The 26,921-nt window shown below is 36.0% G+C and overlaps 1 pseudogene; it reads left to right on the top strand.

Moving 5' to 3' along the window:
- LOC133765258 (ankyrin repeat family A protein 2-like) overlaps positions 1–26,921 on the top strand; it is a 48,646-nt pseudogene that overhangs the window by 5,749 nt on the left and 15,976 nt on the right.

Below are 26,921 nucleotides of genomic sequence, written 5' to 3'. Positions count from 1 at the left end.
GAGGGGTGGATATAATCAAAGATGAGAGTATTATTCAGACAACCATTGGAATGGGTGGGTCACTTTATTATTTTTTTTAAGATTTATTTATTTTATTTGAAAGACAGAGTTACAGAGAGACAGAGGCAGAAAGAGAGAGAGAGAAGTCTTCCTTCTGCTGGTTCACTTCCCAAAAGGCCGCAACTGCTGGAGCTTTGCTGATCCGAAGCCAGGAGCGAGGAGTTTCTGCCAGGTTTCCCATGTGGGTGCAGGAACTCAAGGACTTGGGCCATCTTTTACTACTTTCCCAGGCCATAGCAGAGAGCTGGATCAGAAGTGGAGCAGCCAGAACTTGAGCAGGCACCCGTATGGGATGCCGTCACAGCACACAGCAGCTTTACCTGCTGCACAGTGCCAGCACGGTGGGTCACTTTGAATAAAAAACAACTCACATGTAACTCTAAACAGCAGCAAAAAATATATGTCTTTTAGGGATGCTTTTCCTTAAGATGATGAGTCTAACGTACTCAACGACTGTTCTTCCAACTGAACCATTTTAATAATGTATTTTCTCTGTGCATCGTGACTTATTCAAAAGAGTATAGAATATCTATTGGCTTTTCCTCATACCTATCCTTTTAACCTGATAATATTTTAGTGATATAAACACAGAGCTTAGTTGACTAATTTCTGTATTTATACCAAAATGTAGTTTTCCATTATACTAGTTTTTTTCACGTAATGAACTAGTTGATAGGTTGAATTTAGGTCACTCCTGAGTTTCTTTTGCCTTTAAATTACTAAAATAATGTTTCAAATAAATAAATATTTTCTAATTTATACTATTAAAAGTTTTCAACTTGCAAGGAATATTTTCATATTAGTTTAAAAAAGGTAGCATCACTCGTAGGATGATCATATTTCTTGCCTGGTCCAGGAAAGAACAAAATCTTGTGCAATTATTAACAATGCTCCCTTTCACTCATCAAGGTGTCTGGTTTGGACAATAGATTATTTTGGAACAAAGTAATTATTTCTTATAAACTTTAATTGTCCATTTCTTATAAACTTTAATTGCTATGATTGTACCATTCCAATTTACTGAATAATTTCTAATTCTGATTGGTATAACCAAATATATTTAAACCATTGATATTTATCATTAATTTTCATTGAAAGACATTTAATTCTATTTAAAAGAGAAAGTTTCTATTTGTTGATAAAATATTATCTACAGTATCATAATCAGGTAAGTTGTAATAACTACCATGTGGTGCATTATGGTAGCTAACTCATTTTGTCATTCATAATGTCATATGATATTACAAAACAAGATATGTTTGATTACTTTAATATCGGTTACTACGCAATACATACAAATATTCATTTCACTTTAGTTTCTTTCAGTGTGGTCCCTGACCTTTTTTTTTTTTTAAGATTTATTTATTAATATGAAAGGTAGAGTTACAGCAAGAGGGAAACAAAAAAAAAAAGAAAGAGATAGAGATATTCCATCCACTGGTTCTCTCTGCAAATGGCCTTCATGTGCAGGGCCAGACCAGGCCAAAGCCAGGAGCCTGGAACTCAGTCCAGGTCTCCCGCGTGAGTGCAGGAGCCATCCTCTGATGCTTTCCCAGGTGTGTTGTCAGGGGGCTGGATCAGACGCGGAGCAGCTGGGAGTGGAGCCAGTGCCCATGTGGGATGCCCATGTTGTAAGCAGTGGCTTGATTCACTGTGTCACTCTACTGGTCCCTACTTTTACAGTTATATTTGATATGCCTGCTTAATGGTGAATTAGTGAAGAAATGTTTTATTGGTCAGCAAGTGAAATTTTGAAGGAAAACAAGTTGGAAAATTAGGGAAAATAAATTAGAAAAATGTGATAACTAGATAATCTACTTAAAATGAGTGGAGATACTAGAGGAGAAGAATTGATCTGATTAACATATTATTATTTCATAAACTAAAAGCTACCATTTATCAGATTAAAATGCTCAGTTATATTGTTGATGAAACTCTTAATTTTTAATGAGATACACTTACTTGTGATTTCGATTTCAGTTTCACTGTCTTGATTTTCAGAACATTTTATTATACAATTATTTGTAAGATATTGATCTAGGGGAATACAGTTTCTGATCTCATTGTGCTAATGGTTAAATATTGTATAGAATATGGATAGGTAGGAAGAAATATTCTGCATCATTATAAATAGATAATGAATTTTAGCAATTGTATCTAAGCACTCTACTTTATTAATCCAAATACTTATTAGACTGGATTAAGCCCATTAATTTTTTAATTCCCTTTGACTTAAACCTCTTAATGAAAAAAACTGCAACCTTTTAGAGATTAAATTTACTTTTTAAAAATAATGTGGGTCATAAAAAAAGCTTGCCTTCTATTAAAAACAAGAAAATGGGATGGGTACTTGGATTGTGGTATAGTGGTTAGAGCCATGGCCTGTGGTGCTGGCATCCCATATAGGTGCCAGTTCCTGTCTCAGCTGCTCCTCTTCAAATCCAGCTCATGCTAATGACCTGGCAAAAGCAGCAGCAGATGGCCCAAGTGTTTTGGGCCCCTGGCATCCACATGAGAGACCCAGGTGAACCTCCTGGCTCCTGGCTCCTGGCTTCAGCCTGACCTATCCCATCAGTTGTGGCCATCTGGGAAGTGAATCAGTAGATGGGAGATTTCTCTGTCTCTTTCTCTCCTTTCCTCTCTCTGTAACTCTGACTTTCAAATAAATAAATCTTTTCAAAAAATGAGATCAAATAAGCCAAGAAAATGTGAATCATTTCAAAAATTTTAAATTATCTACACACTTTCTGGTACACTTATCTATTAGTTTTAATACACAATATTTAGAATTTGTTAAATTAAATGTGTCAAGTTATTCACAGATTTTTCTAAATACTCGTGTCAGAAATGTAGGGGTCACTTTTTTATACTTCGATTTTGCATAAATAGCAAAGTAAAAATAATTTTGTATTTGCACATAATCGATGTTTGGTATATAAAATTACATATACTGTGCAAAGCTGATTTATGTGTCAAAATTGTCGTTTTCATAAAAGCAAACAGCAAGATGATTGTGACCACTGGAACCCACAGCAGCACTGAAATATTTTAACCCAGTGTAGGTCTGGGGTGGGGATACAACTAGTTTGCAATAGTACTGATTGTTTTTCCAATAACATGCAGTGAGAAGCTCCTAAATTCCACCACTTTTTCTTAGAGTATTTTTTTTTTCTCTTCACAGCACGGAAAAGGATATGCTAGTCAATTCTACAGAACTTACCTGAAGCAGCATGATTTGCACAAAGTCGACCAACAAAAGCATCAACTTTTCAACTTCATTATCTTGGCCATCCAGTTAGTGTGTGTAACTGAGTATTAGATTTCCAACGGAGTCATCGTGGCCAATTATAGGACCTAATTGCTCTCAGCAGGCCTGAGAAATGAGTTGAAATGTGCAGAACTGTAGAAACTTTGGAGGCAACTGACTTTTGCCTCTCCGATCAGTGTGTGCCTGTTTACAGCACTATATATCTTTCTCTCTCCAAATGTCACTGAGCCCTTTAGATGTTTATATTCACCACGAGAAGCCAGTCATAAAGATAAAGGAAAATTTGTGCATTATAAATGCAATATCACTGTTTTAAACTTGACTGTTTTATATTATTTTTGTGTGATCAAGTGTTCCCCAAACTATTCCAACTTTACAAGAGAGATTGTGATTATGTTCTTTTCACCTGTGGGTTATAAAAAATGTTGTATTCTGAAGACCCACAAAATATCAAAGACATTCTGTAGTTTATACACCGTGTTGCAAAGTGTTTACTGTACTATTTCAAAGCTTCTAAATAAATATAAAATATATATATTATATTATATAATTTTCCTAAAATGTGGTACAACTCAGTTGGTTTTTAAATGGATTCATACAGTCCACATCATACAATAAAGTAAAAGGTAATTCAGGGTCCCAAAGATAAACATAGTAAGAAAGAAAATCATAAGTGGTGTCCTCCCAGTTTGCATATGTTATTCAACCCTGTTTTTCCTTGTTTAAAAGAAAATGAAGCTCTAAGCTACGAAATTTTGTTGAGAACTCATATACGAATTTTCAATGCCAAAGATGTAGCTGTCAATGTTATCAGACGGAGCACTGAATATGTACTATCAAACTATCTAACAATCTACATAATTCCAATTCTATTTCTATGGCTTTGAACTTAGAATCACTTAAAAGCTTTTATAAAGAATCTATAAATTCACCTGTATTTGTTGTTAGAAAAAAAAACTGGGTGTCTGTACATTTTGTGGTGTAAAATATGTATTTGAAGATGACTATTTTAAAAGGTCTTCAATCATAGATTCCATGCGGAATTTTATTTTACGTAGTTTTACATAGATTTGTGACTTTTAATTACACATGCGCATAAAATCTATTTATAACTCTATATGAATATATAGAGACATATGAATACCTGAACTGGTAAAGAACAACTATACGATCTAGCAGATCTCTAAATTTATAACAAATTAAATAAGTTTGGAGATAGAAACATGGTACATCATTGTTTCAGTATTATGTGTGAAAAATTTATATTCGAAATAGAGTCAGTGTTATTAATTAGAAAATTCTTTATGAATCAACTTTGAAAAATTAAGCTTGTCTTTTACTTTGATGTTACAGGACTAATTATTAAATTTAGTAAGACGCATTTTCTTTTCTTTCACACATTTTTTATAGTGTTCGTTATTGCTTGTTGAAATACAAATAAGAGAGAAAAAACTAAAGAATGTGAGCTGATCTTCCCATCAACAAGAACAACAAAAACAGAATTGTTAAGCATCCCTTTTGATGTCTTCAACATTATATCAAAATGTTTGCCCACTTCCAATTATAGACCTATTTTGAAATACTTCCCTTAATTTTTAACTGATTTTATGTTCAATGATAGATTGAGCTGTGCTTTGTTATTAGAGAATAGACTAACATTTAACACAAGTATACTTTACATTAATTTTATGTAACGTAAATGGAAAATTTTTTCTTAGGTTTGACCTTTAAATGCATACATATAATCATAGGTCTTGGATGTATATGTTTAGAGTGATTTGTTGATAGTTATCAAATTAGATATTAACATGTTCATGTCATAATCCCAATCAGTTTTTATGTCAAATTATTGTGTGTAATGTTCCGGATTTTGGGAACCCTTTAAAAATATATAAAGCTAATCAACTGTATGTAATACAAAAAGCACATATATTCACCAAGTGCAGCAGTAACATTTTCTCAAACTCGGCATTACTGCATTAGTATTTTGAAGGATAGACTATTTTAGTAAGGAAATGTTTATATATATAATTTAAGTGGAAAAAATCTGTTCTATTTGCTTTTTAAACAACAAAATACTTTTCTTGTTGAATCACTCGACTTTAATTAAAACCTATCAGGCATCATTTTTCATGGGGGAAAGTCTACATCCATCTTCCTCTTTATATGCACTGAAAATAAGATTATATTCACTTCATATAAAATAGCTGTATTAATTCATCAGACCTAAAATTCACTTCATATGTGATAGCTACATTAATTCTTTTGATTTATATTACTTTTCTTTAATTATTTGATCATTAATATTGTTGTATATAATCTCCTAGGCACTGTCTTTTCAGGCCATGTGTTTCTGGATTAGTTGTCTTACATTTCCTAGTTATTAGCTACACTAATTTTCAATTTAGTTTTTAAATTACATATTCAATCTGTAAAAACAAGAAAAACAAAAATATTACCCAATTTATGGAACAACTTTTTTAAAAAATAAAATACTAATTCTTGACATCATCAGTCATGTTTTCTCCAGAATAACCAAAAAGTTACAACACAATAAGGGTATGACTTTAGTAAATTGAGGAAAATGTTATCAACCAATGAGGGAGTATATAAAATGGAAAGGGCAACCAATGAATACTGGGAGTTTCCAATAAACATTTATTAGATTAGAATGTCAAGAAACTTTAGAATAGATTTTCTATTTCATCTGATCATCCTAATATCTGATCTTCCATAATTTTTATGCGCAGCAGAGAAAAATAATATCCAGCAGATTAAGTAGTATTTCATTAGTAAACTATTTCATAAAACAATAATTGTGGCAGTTACTTCATGTCAACATCATTAATTTTAGAGCAGTAAAAATCAAAAAAGAATTTTCCTGTGGAAACAGTGTCTTTAATGTTTCAAAAGTATGTCAAATGACAATTTGTAGAAATGTTTCATCCATATTTAAAATTATAATTTTTAACTTGTGACCATCATTTGCAAAATAATTTTTACTCAAAAATTTCAGTATTACATCAGAATTAATTTACAGATATAATGATGTGAATAATATCCGTGTACCATCTTTTCTTAAGTAATGTTAAGGAAATACATATAACTTTTTTTTATAAAGATATTAAATGCGATGCCTTTATCAAACATTGCAAATTAAGAACTATATTGAAAGACTTAAATATCTCAGTTACTCCTTCTCTGTTGCATTTCTTCATTGTGTTGTGATTTGCTTTGAAATATTCTGTAATATAGAAGCTCTCCTGCTTCTGCAGTACCGGGAGAACAAGTCATCTTTACAATCCCCAACATAAATTTTGGTAACTGTGCACTTACTGTATCATTTTACCTTTCTAAAATTATTATTAGAGTTTAACTAATTTTCTATAACTACTTAGCTGGAATGTGGCAAATGTCAAGCACGATAAAGAACAATATGTGTGTTATTTACTGAAAATAGCACTATTATTTGTCATGACATGTGTTCCTCCCCACACACATATTTCTAAATGTGCTATTAATACCCAAGGGATTTTAAAACACTTAAAACATTGGTATACTTGATGATTTTATTGAAAATCTTATATTTTTCATATTACAATTTCTTGGGTTCTTTATCATTTTCAACTCTAATTTTATAGCGGTAAAGGCTTTGCACTTAACATCCTTTTTATGTTCCTTTTTAACAAGGAAAAACAGAAAATGATAAAATTCCATATTTTTTACACCATGGAGTAGTAAAATTATTTTATATATTGTTAGGATTTCAAGGAGTATCCCTCTGCTAAGTAAAACAAAATCCTTATACAGTAATTTGTGAAACTGTTCAGTAGAGTATTTTCTTCAAACTTGGTATAGGTTTTAGATTATTGCATTCCCTAAGAATGCCAGTAGGTGGGCGCTGCCAGAGTATTGCAGGCAATAATATGACTAAAATTCTAATACCTTTCGTGTGCATGCATGTATTTCTAATCATTGTTATTTTATAAGTATTTGTAAAATTAGAAACATGGCTTTTCTTTCTTGAAATCTTGTCACATTCTTAGTTTGAACTTTTACTCTCCAGAAGTTTTTGAGTTGTGTGAAAATATTGCATTCATGAATGCAAAAATATTAAATTTTCATGAGGCTCAAAGATTTCTGAAGGGCAGAACTCGGACTTCTAATACATCTATACATCCTCGAGCTGAAGGTAAGCAGGGAATTTCAGCTCTAAACACATTTTTGAGACAGTTATCTGTGAGTGAAAACAGGGTATTAAAAGATGAGTTTCAATCTTAACTATAGTGTTTGTTACTGTGAATGCTATAATAATACATAAGTAAAATGAGTGTAAATGCAATATATTATTTTATACTGCTGTATACATATGAAATAAATAAAACTAGGATACATATCATGACATTTTTCCATGCATGGATCTTCCACTGACGTCTGTGGGAGCTTTGAATACAAATGAGTAGCAAAATATGTCTCTAGGTCTAAAAACAATGATGATTTAGTAATTTTAGAGTTAATGTAACAGGTCTAAGGGGACATCTGTTCAAAACTGAGTATTATTTGAAGCAACATATGTTAGATTTTAAAGGCTTTCACTGTATTTATAGTTTGAAAGTAGACATTTAGTTTCATATGATTCCCATAATGCCAACAATGAACCTTTTAAGTATATATGTTTTCACATGATGCTGCTTTAATTACTTTCTTTTTTTAATTTATAGTGTACCAAGCTTCCACAAAAAAAAACACTATATTATACATCAGATAGTGGTGCCTTCAAATAATAAAAGGAAAATATTTTATCTCAAATTTTAGAAACACATCATTTCATATTTGAAGTTGATAGATCCCTAAGGAAAAACATAAAATCTATATGGATATCATTTTCCAAGAAGCGAATATGAATTAAGGTATAGGCTTTATTTACATTCTTAATATAATCTGCGTTAACTCTTTATAAATTTAGATTCTAAAATAGCTGGAATGTAGTAGACAAAAAGTTATATTTCCTAATCTCATCTGTGGTTTGTGTAAATGGTTTTCATGAGGTCAAACTACACCGTCTTGACCATGATTCATTTTAAAGGAAATAAGGGGAGAACTGGTGTTCCTCTCACTTTGAGGATCTAATGAAAACAACTCTATGATGGAAAGGCGCTAAATGAAATATATAGGAATGACAGTTCCCAAGGGAATGTTTTCAGCTGTAATTGTGGGTTGCCTTGGTTCCCCTGCAGATCTCAACCTCCTATTCCTGACTTTTATTCTTGCTAGGAATCATACCATTCACTGTTTCATTTAATCAAGATTATTATTTTTAGAAGTAAAATTAAACTGTATTAGATTACACACATTTACTGAGACCTGATAATGAGGAAGTATCAAAATTATGATAGTATCTGACTTCAAGAAAATTCTAGTTCATTTTGGGAACCAGGGGAACTACAGGAAAATATCTAAAAATTAAATGACCAAATAATAAAGTATCAACATTTGCCATCAAAATCCATCAGTGAATTATGAAATCGATTTAATGTATCAAGATGATAATGTAAAAGCAAAAGTAAGTAGAATAAAGTAGAAAAGTATCAAAAACATCATTCTTGTGAAAGCAATAGCTCTTTGTGCAACTTTTTTGAGATACATGTGTGAAATAGGTCAGAATGTGAAATACGTTTCTTACTGTGAATCATTTCCCAAAATGTTTGAAAAGCACTGCACCATATGATCGCTATTTCAAATTTAAACTTATTTAATGCTGTGGAAAGTCAGAGAAGATATTTTTGAAAAGTTATTTCACATCTGAATCTTAATCTTTACCCTTCATAAAATACAGATAAGTGCAACTGGTTGTAGGATTTGTAGGATTTTTTGAGAACTACTTGAGCTGGGTGATGTAGAAAAGCGTGGCACACTGCTAAACACAGTAAGTGGTATGTGTTATTATTAATATCATTTTGCATCACTTTACCACTGTTCCTGGTTACTGAAAGTACACAATAAAGTTTAACCATGAGAATAATCCCTTTGTCAAAAATTACAGACTGCTGTAGGGTTGTATCTAAACAGTGCCTATTTCAAAACCTTGTGATGAATGTAGGCTTGCCTTTCATATCCACTTATCAGCCCTGTTCACAATTACATCTCCATCTATCACTAGTAAAGATTCCAGGAAATAAGACTCAAATCTCACTGAGTGCTAGTCATCTCACTGAACTCTGCTTTGTGACTTTCACTACTAACGAAAAATACACAGGTGTGACTGCAGCAGGACACAGTTACCTGATTTTTCCACTGTCCATTCTGAATATCTATTTTCGTACAGGTAAATGTTTGTGGAGAATACTACATATTTGGCAGAATCATAATTTTTGGCAAAACTATTATAAGAGGGAATATGGGCAATTTTTAGTGTATGCTTGATAGAATTTGATTGTTTTAATGATTCTGATTGTAGGCTTCTTGAAGTTGCGTTCCTTAGTCTGGCAGACCCTGGCTCCTAGACCTAAAATTTGGCCTTTGAAAATTGCGCAGTTATCACTTTTCTTTTGAGTCAATTAAAGTTCTATTTCCTTGTCATAAAAACTAGACTTTAAACTTCCCAATTAAAATAGTCTATATTAATATGTAATTAAATGAATGCTTCTAAGAGAACATTTATATTTTAAAAGAAATTTATTAATTCATGTAGGAAATTAATTCATGTGGGAAATTCTGAAAAAATCCTGTAGGTGAAGATACATTTTCTTTTCTTTCTTTTTTTATTATTATTTGAGGGCAGTTGGTAATCACTGGGCAATTCTTCAACCAATCTGTCTCAGAGTAACATTCAATTAACATTGCAGTCAGCTAAGCTGGAACAAAATTCTAATCCCTGTGTATCTTGGTCGTTGTGAGGAATTCTTCTTTTGAGCATTAAAAAGGAAAGAAAACAGGCATTGGCATGGTGAGTGGAACAAGCCTACACTCTGTATTCTTTTGCAAAAGTGTGAGAGTTCTCTTATTCTTAGTTGTGTTTTCTAATTAATACTGGAGGAAATGGCCAATTTACAAGTTTTCTGGCAATATATTTCTCTCAAAACACGCCTGTGTTTGTGTAAAGTGAATGGATATTAATGGGCAAAAAGAAACTCATATGAAGGAATACCTGAAGAATGAGAATCATCCCACTAGCGAACCCCTACAATTTGTGTCCCTCTTCATTAGTCTTTAGAATTTCAAAATGTCTGATTGGAATGCAACAACATTTGTTAGTCAGAGGGCTGGCTTGCACTTTTCAGCACTGTGAAATAAATGATTGATTTCTTTTGACATTGAGGAAAAACCACTCATATTTATGACATGGCTACAAAGGGTATAGTGAGACTACATAATAATTATATTAATAAAATATCTCAAGTGAAACTGAATTCAACCAAGGGAGCAAGATGTGTGTATGTGAGAAAGGGAGAGTTACATTTCAACATATGTGAGTTAAAAATAAAGAGAAAAATAATGAAAATAAATGGTAGTTGGGTGATTCTAGTTAAAACCTCTCAAAATATAAATAAATACAATATGCTGTAAAAAATAAAAAATATGAGGTACAGTAAATTTTATTTTTAAATACAATATCAAACCATCCACTTCAGATGTCTCTGAAGATGTATATTTTGTTCCTGTTGTTTCTTTCACATAGATATATGGACTCACATGATATATTTGCAACTATACTCAGAATTGTCACACTGATCCTAAGATAAGATATTTGTAATTTCATGAATCAGAACAGGAAAAAAACTGGCAATACCATGCAGAAGTATGTGATAGTGACATAACATTTCATAAAACTATATCACTGTGATTATTAATGACATTGTTACTGAAAGTGTTACTGGTGAATGGCAGGGTTCTTGTCTTTGCGCAAGAAAGTATTCAGGCATGAGACAGAGTAGTGGAAAGTAAAATAACAAGGTTTATTAGGGTAGGGACATCTGTAAGAACAGAGGGGCACCTCTCCAGACAGAACCTGAGAGTGCCCAGTCGCTCGGACTGGGGGAAGAGTGAGGTTACGTGGATGAGTGGAGTACACCTGACCAGGCCTGGTGGGTGGCTCAGCATGGAGGCAGAGGACTGAGCATGCAGTCTGGTTGAGGCTGGGGGTGGGGGTGGGGGATAGGGGGGTGTTAAGGAGATGGGTCTTTGTCTTCACACATCTCCTCCTGAAACAAAAGACTTTATGGATGTAAATACTAAAAAACTCCTATCTAAGTTTTCCCCCTGAAGGTATCAGACAGGAGGAAGCCTAGCTGGTGCCACCCTGGGTTTAGAGGAAGGGTGAGCAAGATCCACTGGAGGATTGTGATCCAAGCAGGGTATTTAAAATGCAGATAGTGGGCTGCATCTGGAAGATTATCAGGCAGAAGGGGAGGAGACCCCCAACTGGCACGTTATTGGGTAGAAGGGAGCAGGGCAGAATGCAGATACTGGACTGCCCCCCCCCCCCGCCCCCAAAAACGTTATTTGGATAACTTTGAGATGCATAGATGTCAACTCTTTGGGCCTTTATGTCACACACACATAAGCTCATATCTGACTTCCTACCTAACAAAAGTTAGATATGTGGAGTGAAAAGGGTATATTACCTATTTTTTAAAGTTTAGGTATTATCACAGGGTTTATTTTAAGCTGCAATATTTCCTTGTGATAAACCATTTTTTATACTCGAGAAGAATCTGTCCTATTCTTAAATATACCAATAAAAAGATGAAAATAAATGCTGTATATAAATAATCTTTGTCTGACTTAGGTTTAGTAGGTTAAATCATAACATGAAAAAAAAAAAAGAATAAAAAAATTGAGAGGGAGTGCTTGGCCTAGCTGTTAAGACACTGATTAGGATGCCTGTATCCCATATCTGAGTACTTAGATTTGAGTCCAATGTCCTAGCTGACATTTCCAAGAATTTGGCAAGTAAACCAGTGGATGAGAGTAATCTCTTATCTCTCTCTCAAATAAATAAATCAAAAATTTAAAACAAGGAATTAGGTAAGAAAAGATTATTGAGGATATCTAGCTAGGATACAAATGTGCAAGATTAAAGACTTGGCTTGTGAAAACTGAACAAAAGTACATAATTGAGAGACATTTCTGAATACAAATAGATTGCCTTTCTTTGCAGATTAGTCGATCATCTGAATGGTGTTAAGGCAGATGGAGAATTTAGATGAAGAGGTTTTTTTATTTATTATTTTTTTCTTTGCTGGGTTTATCTTGCTGCATTCAAACAACATAATATAAAAGAAAGGACAAAGTATGCAGAGAGGTAATCTTATTTGTAGGAAGATTTTTAAAATTTTTCACTTTAAGTTTTATGCTTGTTCTCTAAGTAGGACTTCAACGACATTAAGCTTAAACTATTCCAGAGAATCTTAGATTCTTATTCTAATGTCAGTGGTAGTATCTGCACTATACATTGTTTTATTCTCTGTATAATAATTAATGAGTAGTATTACTACATAGTTTTATCTCAAGTTAAAATTTCTCATTAATTATGTTTGGAAATAATTCTGTAAGTATATAACATTCAAAGTATAAGTATTCATACAGTTTTTTTTTCAGTACAACCTTGTCTAGCATATGTGACAATTTGATCTATTTGAAAAGAACATAAGAAAGTCAGACCTTTTAACAACGCAACACATAATGAAGATGAAGAAATGTTAACAAAAATAAATAAAGTACATGAAAATTGAAAAAAAATCCTTATTTGTTCATTTTTTTCCCTTTCCATCTGAGTTCAAATCATGTTTTCCACATACAGTTTTGAAAAATTCATTACACATTCTTGGTATTGAATCTGTATGCATCAGATATTATCTAATCTCAACTTATGATTAATCTTATTTTTGATTTCTAGTTCAGTCAAACTGAATTGCAGAATGTTAATGTAGAACAGATTCTTGAATATACTTTGGTCCTAATCCCTCCCATGAAAGAGATGAGACAAATATAAGCCAACTTGCAGTAGACCCTAACCTTAAACCTCACACTTACCCTAAAACTTTCTCTTCACTCTCAGTTTTCAATTTGTGCCAACCTACATTACCAGGCTCTCTTTCTTGTTTTTAATTGAAATCTTAACAACAATTGAAATTAAAAATGATTGAGTAGAAGAACCTCTAAGGACTTGAAATAGGCACTTGACCATGGGAAAGAAGGCCAAATGTTGAAGTACTCATGAAAAACATGTCTCTCTTAAAGCTAATAAGAGCATGTGGGGACATATGTGACAATGGTATAGAGAATGTATGCCCTAGGAGATGTAGGCTTACTCTAACTCATGCTTGCCTGTTTGCCCCTTTATAACAGTAATTCATTTGAAGAGATCATTATGCCTTTCATTTAACTTGACTCCCTTGGTGTAAAGGAATATGGACGTTGCACTGAAATCCTGTTAAAAGAACCCAGTGTTATATATTTTAAGAAACAAAATAAATAATTTGATCGGTACCAATAATGTCTTTTTTTTTTTTTTTTACAGGCAGAGTGGACAGTGAGACAGAGAGATACAGAGAGAAAGGTCTTCCTTTACCATTGGTTCACCCTTCAATGGCCGCCGCTGCCGGCACGCTGCGGCCAGTGCACCGCGCTGATCCAAAGGCAGGAGCCAGGTGCTTCTCCTGGTCTCCCATGAGGGTGCAGGGCCCAAGGACCTGGGCCATCCTCCACTGCACTCCTGGGCCACAGCAGAGAGCTGGCCTGGAAGAGGGGCAACCGGGACAGAATCCGGCGCCCCAACCGGGACTAGAACCCGGGGTGCTGCCGCTGCAGGCGGAGGATTAGCCTAGTGAGCCGTGGCCCTGGCCCACCATTAATGTCTTTAAATCTAAAGGGAACAAGGAGTGTTCTGGTGGGGCCTTGAATCACCACGGCCTTAGTGTGTATAATGATGCTTACTTCCTTACCTTACATTGTGACTCTCTGTGAGGCAAGAAGTTCCAGTATCCTTTACTTCAAAGGAGTCAACTCTTAGACAATAGACAAAAAGATTGTAAACACATACAGAGTGGCCCAATTCTTGATTGAAACATCCATTGCTAAGATGACTGCCTAATGTGGGGCCAATTGTGCTGAACTTGGTTCCTATATTTATTGAAGGTACTTTGGCTAGGAGACAAAAATCAACATTCCATTGATCTCTATTATATTTAATAATGGAGGCAATAGGACTCATAAGTGTGTAAACTCTCCATAATGTTTATGTAGTTGTTGTTCCCAACAAAACTCCCAATCATTCAGTTGTTTCCCAAAAAATCTCCAAGTTGCCAAGGATTCTGGGAGAAAGCTGACCTGTTTTATCAATACAACATAGGGCACAGGACCAAGAAGAGATGGGACTACTGTATTCTTCAAGTGCGATGTGTTAAAATATCTAGTTTTGAGTATAGCACGTAGAAAGATAGTCTCAGTAGCTATGCAGAGCTTGTGGAATGCTGTGCCCATGATCAAAGGCGTAATTCTCGATATGGATAATTAGGATTTCAGGGTCTGTAAGAGTTCTTTATTTACAAAGTCCAGAATGTGACCAATATTTGCTGCACTAATAGTGTGTGATACAGGACTAAGGTCACATTCTCTTACATTAGAAGTCTATGGGAAATTTACAGCCATCATAAGTGGTCCAGAAACTCCAGAAGCCATGAGAAGAGATCAAACTGTGTACATCAATTTAAATGTTTTTGTTTCTTTCCCCCAAATCCAGAATTCATTTCTCCCTCCCTCTCTCCCTTCCTTCTTTCCTTCTTCCATCCTTTCTTCCTTCCTGTCTTTCCTCTCTCCTTCCTTCCCTCTTTCCTTCCTTCCTCCCTTCCATCCTTCTTTCCTTCATCCCTTCCTTTGTTTTTTGTTACTGTATATATTTCTTGGGGGTGGTAGTGCAAGGTTGTCTACGTATTTTTCCCATATTTATTATTATTTTTTACTCTAGGAAGCCTCAAAGAATTATTATCGGGTGGGCACCCCTCTAGGGCAATGGTTGCATTCTAGGGTTTAAGGACAAAACTTCAGTTGGATTTGAATTAATGCTTTCACTATGCCATAGGGGTGCTATGGGTGCTTTTCCCTGTCATACTGAGAATCAAGATTTTTGTTGCAATAGAGAAATAGTCAACAGAATAGTGTAGGGGGAGGCTTTGAAGCCACAGTGGTCAATTCTTTAAACCCATCAACTCCTAGAGCTCTTTTTTTAACTTCCTCTTTTTCTTTTTGTTTCATTCTTTCTCTCTGTAAAAATTTCTTGAAAATAGTTTGTCTTTCTACACATGTACAGTAGTCACAGCTTTCAGTGTGTCTCCTAATTATCCTCAGTGCAGACTTCGAGTGATTGGAGTTGGAATAGTCAGGTCAGTCCTTGCCTGTAGACAGCTTTTTTCTCCTTTGGAGAGAAGACTGCAAGGCAATCTCCCTTGGGGTCAGTGACTACATCCAGTGAGGCAATTTGCCTTTGGTGTGATGAAGCAATGAAAATCTCTCACATGCTGATAAGCTGCAATGCTCAGAAGAGTGTAGGCACATTGGGTAGGGGTTCTTCACTAGGATAGTAGTTGGGTTTTATATCACTATATTGGCAGAGTCTATTACCAGATGCTCTGTAACCCTCTCTCATTATTTCTTTCATCAGTGGTTGGACCATGGGATGTGTACCTTCATACTCTTGGGAATCAGGAGAGTGTGTGTGTGACAGCAGCAAATGAAACAAGAGCACATGAAATCGACAGGGTCACTATCTTTTGCCTGAACAATGATTCTTGTTATGCAATTTTGTATCATGTTTAGTTCTCCATATGGTGTCTATCTTCTTCCTTTAAATAACATTCACACTGTATCATCTTTAAGTTCCTCTTGGACTAAAAAATCACAAATAATATTCATATGACTGGCCAAAGCAGTTGGTGATGGTCATCAAGATATATGTAGCAACCAGGGAATTTTGGCTTACCTTTGGTAAGTGGGACTCGAAAACTAACCTACTGTTAAGGTGCTATTATACTGCCCAAAACAGATTGAAACAAAGAGTAAGTCACACCCAGTATAGTCAGTTAATAATTCTTTTGGAGACAAGAGCATTTTAGGGAGGGAAGAGAGGGAAACACCCAATAAAGACAGCACTGTTCTGCAGAGCCCAAAGTGCAAGACCACTAACAATGTTGGAATTTGGTCTCAGCCTTACCTGTATCATGAAATCACTTACCATTTAGTTACACAAGGACAGTTAAGTAAAGCTGTCCATGTGTCCTGAATCAGGATTGTACTGTCTTATAAACGGTTATTTTTTTACTTGCCTTCTATTTACCCTATTGGTGAAGGAGAGATTTCTGCTTCAGCATTATGGGGATATAGAACATAAAACACTGGACACTGGACAGATGAGATGTAGAGAAATTTGTTAGTTTCCTATTCTCACATCCTGGAAGAGGAGGACACTGGGCTCGGTTGAGAGCCCTTTTGGAAATTTCATGTGGAAATAGAAGGAATACCAACAGATTGTGGGAAGCATAGTTTGTATTATTGAGATAGAGAGAGAGAGAGATGGAGAGAGAGGAGAGAGAGAAATAAAGAGAGAGAGAGATGCTCATGGTTGTGGTGGGATGATGTGATTGTCTTGTTCAAATAATTCTGAATGTCATCAGAGTCCTGAAACGCGTTACTCCAGATAAACAGGACCTGCACCTGTCCCCTGGATAAAGAGGGTTGTCTGGCTAGGAGAGTTTATCTTCTGAAGTAGAGTGGGAGAGGAACTTGAAGTTAGGCTATTCATGGCCTTCCTAGTTATGCCAGATGTCAAGGCAACACATAACATTGAGCCTTAATTTTAGGTTTTTTATTTCAAGGATGAGCAATATGTAGTGTGAGAACACTTGAAGTCACTAAGAACACTTGAAGAATTTAGGATTTAGTCAGACATGACTCAAGCCAAATTTTTCTAATGTTAAGCTTAGATTCTCTGAAGGGTTTCCACTTGTCTTTCAAAGTCAGATATTTTAAAAAAGAAATTTTTAATTCAAATAGTTCCCCTAAATCCTTTGTAAACCGATGGGAGAGTCTCTGTTATTGAGTTTTGAAATTTCCTAATACGTGGGTTGATGTGGACCTGTATTCATTCGTGTTTCAGGCTTTAAACCCATGCCTTTGAGTTTTTACAAAGTTTCTTCAATTACTACTTTCATCATTTCTTTCCTATTTTCCTTCAGCTTTTTGGATCCTTTAATGTTTGGCTATTGACCCTTCTCTACAAACTTACCAAATTTCTTGAGTTGATTTTCTTTATTATCCATATACGTACATGTACATTTAATTTTTAAAATGTTTCTATTTATGTATTTAGCTATTTATTTTAATTTTATTTGAAAGGCGGAGATACATCAAGGCAAACAGAGAGAAATCTTCCATCTGCTGATTCACTTCCCAAATATCTGCAACTGCCAGATGGGGGCTAGGCTGAAGTCAGGAGATTAGAATACCATCTGAGTCTTCCTTGTGGGTAACAAAAAGCCAATTATCTGTTGCCTTCCAAGGTACTCATTAGCAGGAAGTTGGATTGGAAGCGCAGTAGCTGTGACTCAAGCCAGGTACTTGAATATGGGTTGTACAGGTCCCAAACTGCTGCACCATGTGCCAGCTCTTCCATATCTATTTAAAATTTACTTTCTGGGAAATTTTGTAATATTTATAACATGTTTATCTTCCAATCTTCTACTTTGATCTTTTTACTGTCAAGGTGTTTACTTGCCAAAATTTTTATCTTCTAATTTTCTATTGAGCCTTTTACTTCATTATTACCATTGCTATTGCTTTAATTATTATTATTATTATTTAAAGATTTATTTAATTTATTTGAAAGACAGTGTTATAGAAAGATGTAGAGACACAGAGAGAGAGAGAGGGAGAGAGAGAGAGAGAGAGAGAGAGAGAGAGAGGTCTTCCATCTGCTGGTTCACTCCCCAAACAGCTGAGCCAATCCAAAGCCAGGAGCCAGAAGCTTTCTCTGGGTTCCCCATACAGTTGCAGGGATCCAAGAACTTGGGACATCCTCTGTTGCTTTCCCAGGTGCACCAGCAGGGAGGTAGACTGGAGCTGGATCAGCCAGGACCCAACCAGCACCCATATGGAATTCCTGTGCTGCAGGCCAGAGCCCTTAACCCACTGTGTCACAGTGCCATTCCTGTTATTTTAATTCTAAGAGTTCTTTTTGTTTACTAAACATTTCCCCTTAAAGGTACTTTGAATTGTTTTCCCCATGTGTGATACTTTCTCTTATTGTTCTAATATATAGTTGATTGTTCTACATTTGGTTTTTACTGAATAGTATATTTTTCCTGAGATTCTTGTAAAGATTTTCTGAAACATTCAGTTAAACTTGGTTTCCTGCTCATAACTGAGAATGTGAGTACTATAAAAATGCTGAAGGAAAACTGCTTCTGTGGAGGGTTTGTGAGTTGTGGTTGTCTCTGGGGTGATCTGGCTCAGCCATTTAATTGGGGAACTCCCAATGTCAATATGGTTAGGTATGTTTTTCTTCTGGGCTATTAGGGAAATATTTTCAGATCTTCTGCCTGAAGGTATAACTCTGGGCATTTGTATTCTGGAAACTAATTAGAGAAAGAAATCTGGGAAACTCAAGATACAAACTTTTCTTAGTATGATGATTGCACACTAAACTTCTCCTGCTGCCTTAACCCTGGTGTAGCCTCTGCTTCAATCTCCCTTAGAGAATAAATTTCCTGTCTTCTAACTAGAGAAAATCTGCTGTCTTCTAATCACCTACATGAGCACAATTGGTGAGGACATCAGAGAGGCCTAACTGCATCTTAGATAACATTGTTGATTCTTTTAAATTTTATATTCACCCTTACATCAGATCTAATTCATCCCACAAGTCCTTGAGTCTTTGAAATTTCTTATGAAGTAAATCAAATTTCTTCTTCATGCTCTCCCCCATAACTTGAAGATTAAATAATTTCAAAAGTAATACTTCACAAATGTTGTCATTGTTGTTTCCTCGCTTGTCTTTTATTTGTCCTTTCAGGCTTTTCATTTTTCTTTTCTTTTTAGTGTAGGAGGAAGAAAGGTTACTACAAGAATTTATCTCTTCTCTGTAAGTGGAAGCTTGACAAAGAACAGTGGACATAATGGGAAAAGAGTATGGATATTGCAGATAACGTCATGAGAAAATCTAATCCCACATTATTCATAGTGTGAACATGGGATTCATGATAATACAATTTTTAAAAAAGATTTATTTAATTTATTTGAAAGACAGAGTTATAGAGAGATGTAGAGACACACAGAGAAAGATCTTCCATTCACTGGTTCACTCCCCAAATGGCTGCAATGGCCAGAGCTGACTCATCTGAAACCAGGAGCCAGGAGCTTCTTCTGGGTCTCCCACATGGGTGCAGAGGCACAAGGACGTGGGCCATCCTCCACTGCTTTCCCAGGTGCACTAACAGGGAGCTGGATAGCAGGTGAAATAGCTGGGACTCTGAACTGGCGCCTGTATAGGATGCCAGAGCTGCAGGCTGGGGCTTTAACCCACTGTGACACAGTGTAGGCCCAGTATATTCTTTATTATTGTTGTTAGAGGTGTATAGAAAAGCATTCAAGTGTTTGGAGATAGAACACATTTGAGTATTACAAAATGCCAAATTATTTTTATTGCATATTGATAATATGCTATGTAATTCAAGTTCACACCATATTATTACAATAATTTATTTTCACTTTCATTTTGTAATAAATTTCTCCTTATCTTGAAATATAATGGAGGGGCCAATGTTGTGTTCCAATCCCAGTTCCAATCCCAGCTGTTCCACTTCTGATCCAGCTCCCTGCTAATGCACCTGGGAAAGCAACAGAGCACAGCCCAAGTCTTTTGGCCTCTGCATCCACGTGGGAGACCTGGAGGAAACTTCTGGCTCCTGGCTTCTGATAGGCTCAACTCTGGTCATTGCTGACATTTGGGGAGTGAACCATCTGATGGAAGACCTCTCTCTCTTTGTCTCTACCTCTTCTGTGTAACTCTTTCAAATAAATTAAATAAAAATAAAAATTAAAAATAAATTTAATGGCACTATACATCAATAATATTAAAATCAAATGTGTGTTTTGCATTATGTTTATTATAGATTAAAACAGCAATGATTTATTCAACTGGTTTCCAGGTTATAATTACACATGAAATACAGTTTAAGACTCAAGATAGCTTTTCTCTCATTTCATTGGCTTATTAGCCAAATTACTCTATTTTGAATAATGTCTGAAATTAGTGTCCACATAGTATCAGGCAACCAGCAAGCTTCAGTACTTGAGGTCAATTTAATTACACTGTGCATGACAGAAAGTAGGCCATTTGGGTATTGCCTTTGCCACCAGCAATTGACACCTGAGTGTTAATGAGCTGGTAATTAAGAATTGGCACATACAGACACATTTTACTGTTTGGGACCAGGATAACCATATGCTACATAACTTCTGTGCTACGTATTTTGTTAGCTCTAGAATTTACACAATTATGTTTTCGAAGTTTTCCTTAATCTCAAGTTTCCATAATAAAAGAAAAAGGCAAAAATTATTACCCTAAAGATTTAAGTGATTATCCTCATTTTTTTAAAGTTATTAGCAAGAGTAAATTTAGAGAGCAACATATTTGGAAGAAAAAATAAAACTGAAGAATGCATATAAGAGATTGTCAGCTTAAAGCTGTGTTTATAGGACTTATACATTAAAGAGTATTTTATAATATAAAAAGATACCAAAAACAACTTATCTCAAATGTGTGTATGTAGGATAGTAGATACTGGGATGGCCCAGGATAATTTCCATCTCTTGATATCCACACTCTTGAATGTAGGTGGAATGTAGTAATCCACCTTTTTTAAAATAGATTTTATTTATTTGACAGATAGAATTACAGACAGTGAGAGAGAGAGAGACAGAGAGAAAGGTCTTCCGTCCATTGGTTCACTCTCCAAATGGCCACGACGGACGGAGCTTAGCCGATCCGATCTGAAGCCAGGAGCCAGGTGCTTCTTCCTGGTCTTCTATGTGGATGCAGGGGCCCAAGCACCTGGGCCATCCTCCACTACCCTCCCGGGCCACAGCAGAGAACTAGACTGGAAGTGGAGCAACCGGGACTAGAACCCGGTGCCCATATGGGATGCCAGCACTACAGGCGGAGGATTAACCTGGTGAGCCCCGGTGCTGGCCCCAGTAATCCACCTTTATGAAATTAGTGTGGTAGAAATGATAGCATGTCACATCTGAATTAGATTATTTTTTAAAGGTTATGTTTTCTATCTGGGGGACCTTCTTATGCACTGTCTTATTCCTGTTTGAATTGCTTGCAGAAAGTCTGTAGGGGTAGGTCTATAGAGAGACCCATGTGTCAAGGGAGGTAGGCTGATACACTACCATGTGTATGCTTGGAAGTAGGCTCCCAAGTTGGGCAGTCAGACAGCACTACAAGCCCAGCAAGCAGCTTGAATTCAGCCTCCTGAGAGACTTTAGCCAAAGGCAGCCAATTAAGCTGCCCTACAATTCTTGAATCACACAAATTGTGAGATACAGTTTGCAGTTTTAAGCTGCTATGTTTTGGGGGTATATTGGTATGCAGCAATAGATAACTAATACAATTTGTAAGTGAGAATCCTATTGTCTTTTGCAGTAATGGGAAACACTGATTTTTCTGGTATGATGTAGCCATTTTTTCATGAACAATATATTTAATGTGCACCCACTGTTCCTTTGCTTTCCTCCTCACTTTTCAGTTCTGCTTTACCTCTTCCCTACCTCACAAAAAATTCTCTACCGTTTTCTGGATTAATCTCCTATTTGCTTAGGAAAAAAAAAAAAACCTGCTCTTATCAGATGAAAAATGTATTAACTTTAGTGAATTTTAGTTGTGGGAATTACTTCCAATTTTCTTCTTTGAAAGAGTTTGCTTTTCTATGGAACCCTCTGTAGGACATATATCCTTTTATATGCAGATTGGTATAATTACACTTTGAAATAGCTTTGAATTCCCGGTAGCTTAAGCTGAGAACATGAAAGGCCAAATGTTATATCGAACTGAAGGATATAAAAGTGCACGTACATCAATCCAAAATGAGATATGGAAACGAACAGCTCTTTACACAGTGATGTCAGTTTTTGACAGATTATTGAAGGATCCTTGGAACTGCAGAGTCTGCTTTTGGATAGCGTGAACACTGCCTGGGGATAGCCTGATCAGTTTGTGTTTGGTATTCTTTCAATACCAAAGGGTGAGTGGTTGTTAAGTGAAACATGTGGAATTCTTTCTGGCAAAATTGTACCTCTCTTCCTCAAAAATGACACCTGGCTCTAAATGATAAAACTCGTGATCCAATGATAGAAGCATCAGCGCAATCTCTCTCTCCAGAGACAGCGGCCGAGGGGAGGAGGCTACCTCTAGGAAGCCTGCAGAAAACTCACATGAATCTTTTCCTTCCCAGAAGTCTCAGTGATGGACAAAAGAGCCTCTTCCACACAGGTGGGGAGTTTGTGGTGGCCTGTGACTGATGTATCAAGAGTATTAAAGCCTCTGAATACTTTCTTATCACTAGCAGGAAGATAAAACGAATACGATGGGTTTTTGCATGAGCAAAACTTGAAGCTAACACTATGCTTACTTAAAAATCAATTCTAGAAAGTGAGAAGGCATCCAGGAAGGCCCAAGTACTTGGCCCCTGCCTCCCATGTGGGAGACCAGGATCTAATTCCTAGCTCTTGCTTTAACCTGTTCCTGACCTGGATGTTGTGGTCATTTGGGGAAAAAACCAGTATATGGAACATTTCTCTCTCTCTCTCTCTCTCTCTCTCTCTCTCTCTCGTGTGTTTGTGTTGCTCTGCTTTTCAAATAAATTAAAAAATTAAAAATACACAAAAATAAATTTTTAGAGAATTAACTATATTGAAAAAGTGTATTCATCTAAATTTTAATGTTGCAATTACTTTATTGTTTTGAATTAAGTTAAATATATCTTAGAATTGAACTTTTGCATCTGCTATACATAAAGAATATTTTTTTCTTCTGAGTTATCTTTCCAAAAATATAATATTCACTGCATAGACATTCACTAATAAGGAGAAATATGTCTCAAAATTTAAGATTAAATAGGGTGAGTGTTGTGGTACGGCAGGCCAAGCCACCACTTGCAATGATTGCATCCAGTAGCAGAGCGTCGATCCAAGTTCTTGCTGCTTTGTTTCCTATGCAGCTTCCTGCTAAAGTGCGTAGGAAGGGAGTGGATGGTGGCCCAAGTATGTGGGTCTCTGCTACCCAGGTAAGAGACTGTGAGACAGTTTTTGGCTACTGATGTTAGACTGGTCCAGATCTGTTTGTTACGCTTATGGGAATAAACCAGTAAGTGGAAGAGCTCTCTTTCTTTTCCTCACTGGTTCTTCCTCTCTCTTCCCTTCAAATAAATAAATAAATCTTTTTAAAAATTTTAAGTGAAAAGATCCCTTACATTCTGCTGTTTCCAGAGTGTGCCAACATTAAATTGGTAAATCAAAATCAATACAATGTGGTAAATTTTTTTTGAACAAGGAATAAGCTTTGGAACTAATGTAGATTCAACCCAGATTGCATTGGAGAGAATGCTTTCTTATATAATCAATGGAGGCTGTAAATTCCAATATGTTTGGCACTTTGCAGAGTTCCCTACGTATTAATCTATAACTTATATGTGGAAGGAAATTATGTGCTGGAAAAACATATAATTGCTAAGTAGCTCTAATGAAACAATTCTTTAAAAATTATACCAGTATTTTAAGTAATCCTTTTTATGAAATAATTGATGTAAATTTAAAATAATTCAAAGGTTTCAAACATATCAGTTAATGTATATTTTGGACTTGTATGACTTTTCATTAATTGATACTAAGGTAATATAGACACTGTATAATGGATGGCATGATGACTCAAATTAGTCCAAATTGGATTCTCCTTAAATTTTGCTACTTAAAATCATATGGCTTGGATAATGTTTTGCAGTTAACTTGGAGACTCAAATGTATTTTCATATCTAACTTAGGGTCATGAATTGAATTTTAATTGGGATTTTAGATAAAACAGTCACTACTTTATAGGGAAAGTATTTTATGATCTCAGAGGCATATTCAACCACTCATGGAAATCTGTGGTTAGTCTAAGTTCTGGGTAGAAATAAAGCAGCAAAAGCAACTAACAAACAAGGAATCTCCAAAATTAGTCATGGGAAATGCAGCTTTCCCAGGAGCATTAGCAAGGAGCTGGATAAGAAGTGGAACAGCTGGGACTTGAACCATAAGGCTTGAACTCAAAGGCTGGGACCAGACAATACTGAAACCAGGAGCCAGGAGCTTCTACTGGGTCTCCCATGTGTGTGCATGGGCCCAAGCATCTGGGCCATCCTCTTCAGCTTTCCCAGGAGCATTAGCAAGCAGCTGTATCCGAAGTGGAACAGCCAGGACTTGAACCACGTGGGATGCCAGCATCAAAGGCAGCAGCTTTACCCTCAACACCACAACACTGGTCCCTAAGTCATGGGAAATGCTAGCTTCAGGTACATTGGAAAGCATAACTAGTCATTTATTTTTGATAGAGATAATAAAAGAGGATCTCTGTTATGAGTTGTTTTTAATACAACACCAAACTATGGCACAAATCAAGATAATCGAATGAAAGTCATCTTAGGGGCCGGTGTTGCGGTGCTGAGAGTAAAGCTGCTGCAGTTGATGCTGGCATCCCGCGTGGTTCAAGTCCTGGCTGTTCCACTTCGGATACAGCTGCTTGCTAATGCTCCTGGGAAAGCTGCAGAGGATGGCCCAGATGCTTGGGCCCATGCACAACATGGGAGACCCAGTAGAAGCTCCTGGCTCCTGGTTTCAGTATTGTCTGGTCCCAGCCTTTGAGGCTATTTGGGGAGTGAACCAGCGGATGGAAGACCTCTCTCTTTCTCTGTAACTCTGCATTTCAAATAAATGAAATGAATCTTTAAAAAAAGAATCTACTTAAAATAAACACTTAATAGTTTTTTTTTCAAAGATTCATTTTATTTATTTGAAAGATAGAGTTACAGAAAGAGGTAGAGCTATAGAGAGTGGTCTTCCATCCTTCCTTTCACTGGTTCACTCCCCAGCTGGCCACAATGGCGAGAGCTGAGCTGATCCCAAGCCAGGAACCAGGTCTCCCACACAGGTGCAGGGGCCCAAGGACTTGGAACATCTTCTGCTGCTTTCCCAGGGTATAGCAGAAAGCTGGATGGGAAGTGGAGCAGCTGGGAGTTGAACCAGTGTCCAAATGGGATGCCGGTGCTGCAGACCAGGGCTTTAATCCACTGCACCATAGCGCTGGCCCCAAAAACTTGATCGTTTTACAGTTACCATGAAAGCAAATCTTTATTGAGTGATAAATACAGTGAAAAATACTGTTCAGTCATCACAAAAAGATAGATTCAGTATATCCACAGATGATGAATGAAGCCAAGAGACGCACATAAACTTTATGTAAATGTTAGAACTGGGTGGTGACCCACGACCTATGGACCCCCACTATTAATTACCTTAAATAGTATGGGGAAGAAGCTAAAATGAAATGAAGCAGTCCATCAAATAAGCTTTCATTAGAAAGGTCTAAAATAGAAAACCTATATAGTGCATTTTGAAGAGAATCTATTCTTAGATACACAAATTTCTTCTACATTTAGACCGATGGCTGTGTTATTTAAAAAGACAGTTTATAGTGCAAGTAATAGAAAGCATAAAAAAGGCTTTAGGGATTAAATGATAGGTTGTATTCATTGTCCTAAATCTTCAAACTATGCCAGTACTTTTCACTATATTGAGTGTATATGTGTGTGTGTGTAAAATAAAGTAAGAGGGCCACTGTTGTGGTGCAGGGCATTAAGCCATTCATTGTTTGTGATAGAGATATCCCATGTAGGAGTGATGGTTTGAGTCCCAGCTGATTTTTCTTTGATCCAGCTCCCTGCTAATGCTCCTGGGAGAGAAGCAAAAATGGGATAGGAATTGATGATAACTGTATTGGAAATAAATAAAATAGTATAGAATAAAATACAGTAGAGTATATTAGAGTAAAATGAAATGTAGTGATCTCTTTGTCTAACATTCCCCAACAAAAGCAGCTGAATATGGCCCGAGTTCTTGGGTTTCTGCCACCCACATGGAAGACTGGGAAGAAGCTCTTGTTTCAGCCTGGCCCAGTCCCCATTGTGGCCATTTGGGGAGTGAACCAGCAGATGTAAGATCTTTCTGTGTCTCCCTCTCTCTCTGTAACTCTATTTTCAAATAAATAAATAAATAGTTCTTTTTAAAAATATTTTCATTTGAGTTTTTTTTTTAATTTATTTTATTTATTTGAAAGACAGAGTCACAGAGAGAGGTAGAGACACACAGAGAGAGGTCTTCCATTTGCTGGTTCACTCCCCAAATAGTTTCAATGACCAGAGCTTAGCTGATCCAAAGCCAGCAGCCAGGAGCTTCTGGATCTCCCATGTAGACACAAGGGCCTGAGGACTTGGACCACTCATGC

Source organism: Lepus europaeus, chromosome 8 (genome assembly GCF_033115175.1).
Source record: "Lepus europaeus isolate LE1 chromosome 8, mLepTim1.pri, whole genome shotgun sequence".
Taxonomy (NCBI): Eukaryota; Metazoa; Chordata; class Mammalia; order Lagomorpha; family Leporidae; genus Lepus; species Lepus europaeus.
This window is presented reverse-complemented; position numbering and strand designations above follow the sequence as displayed.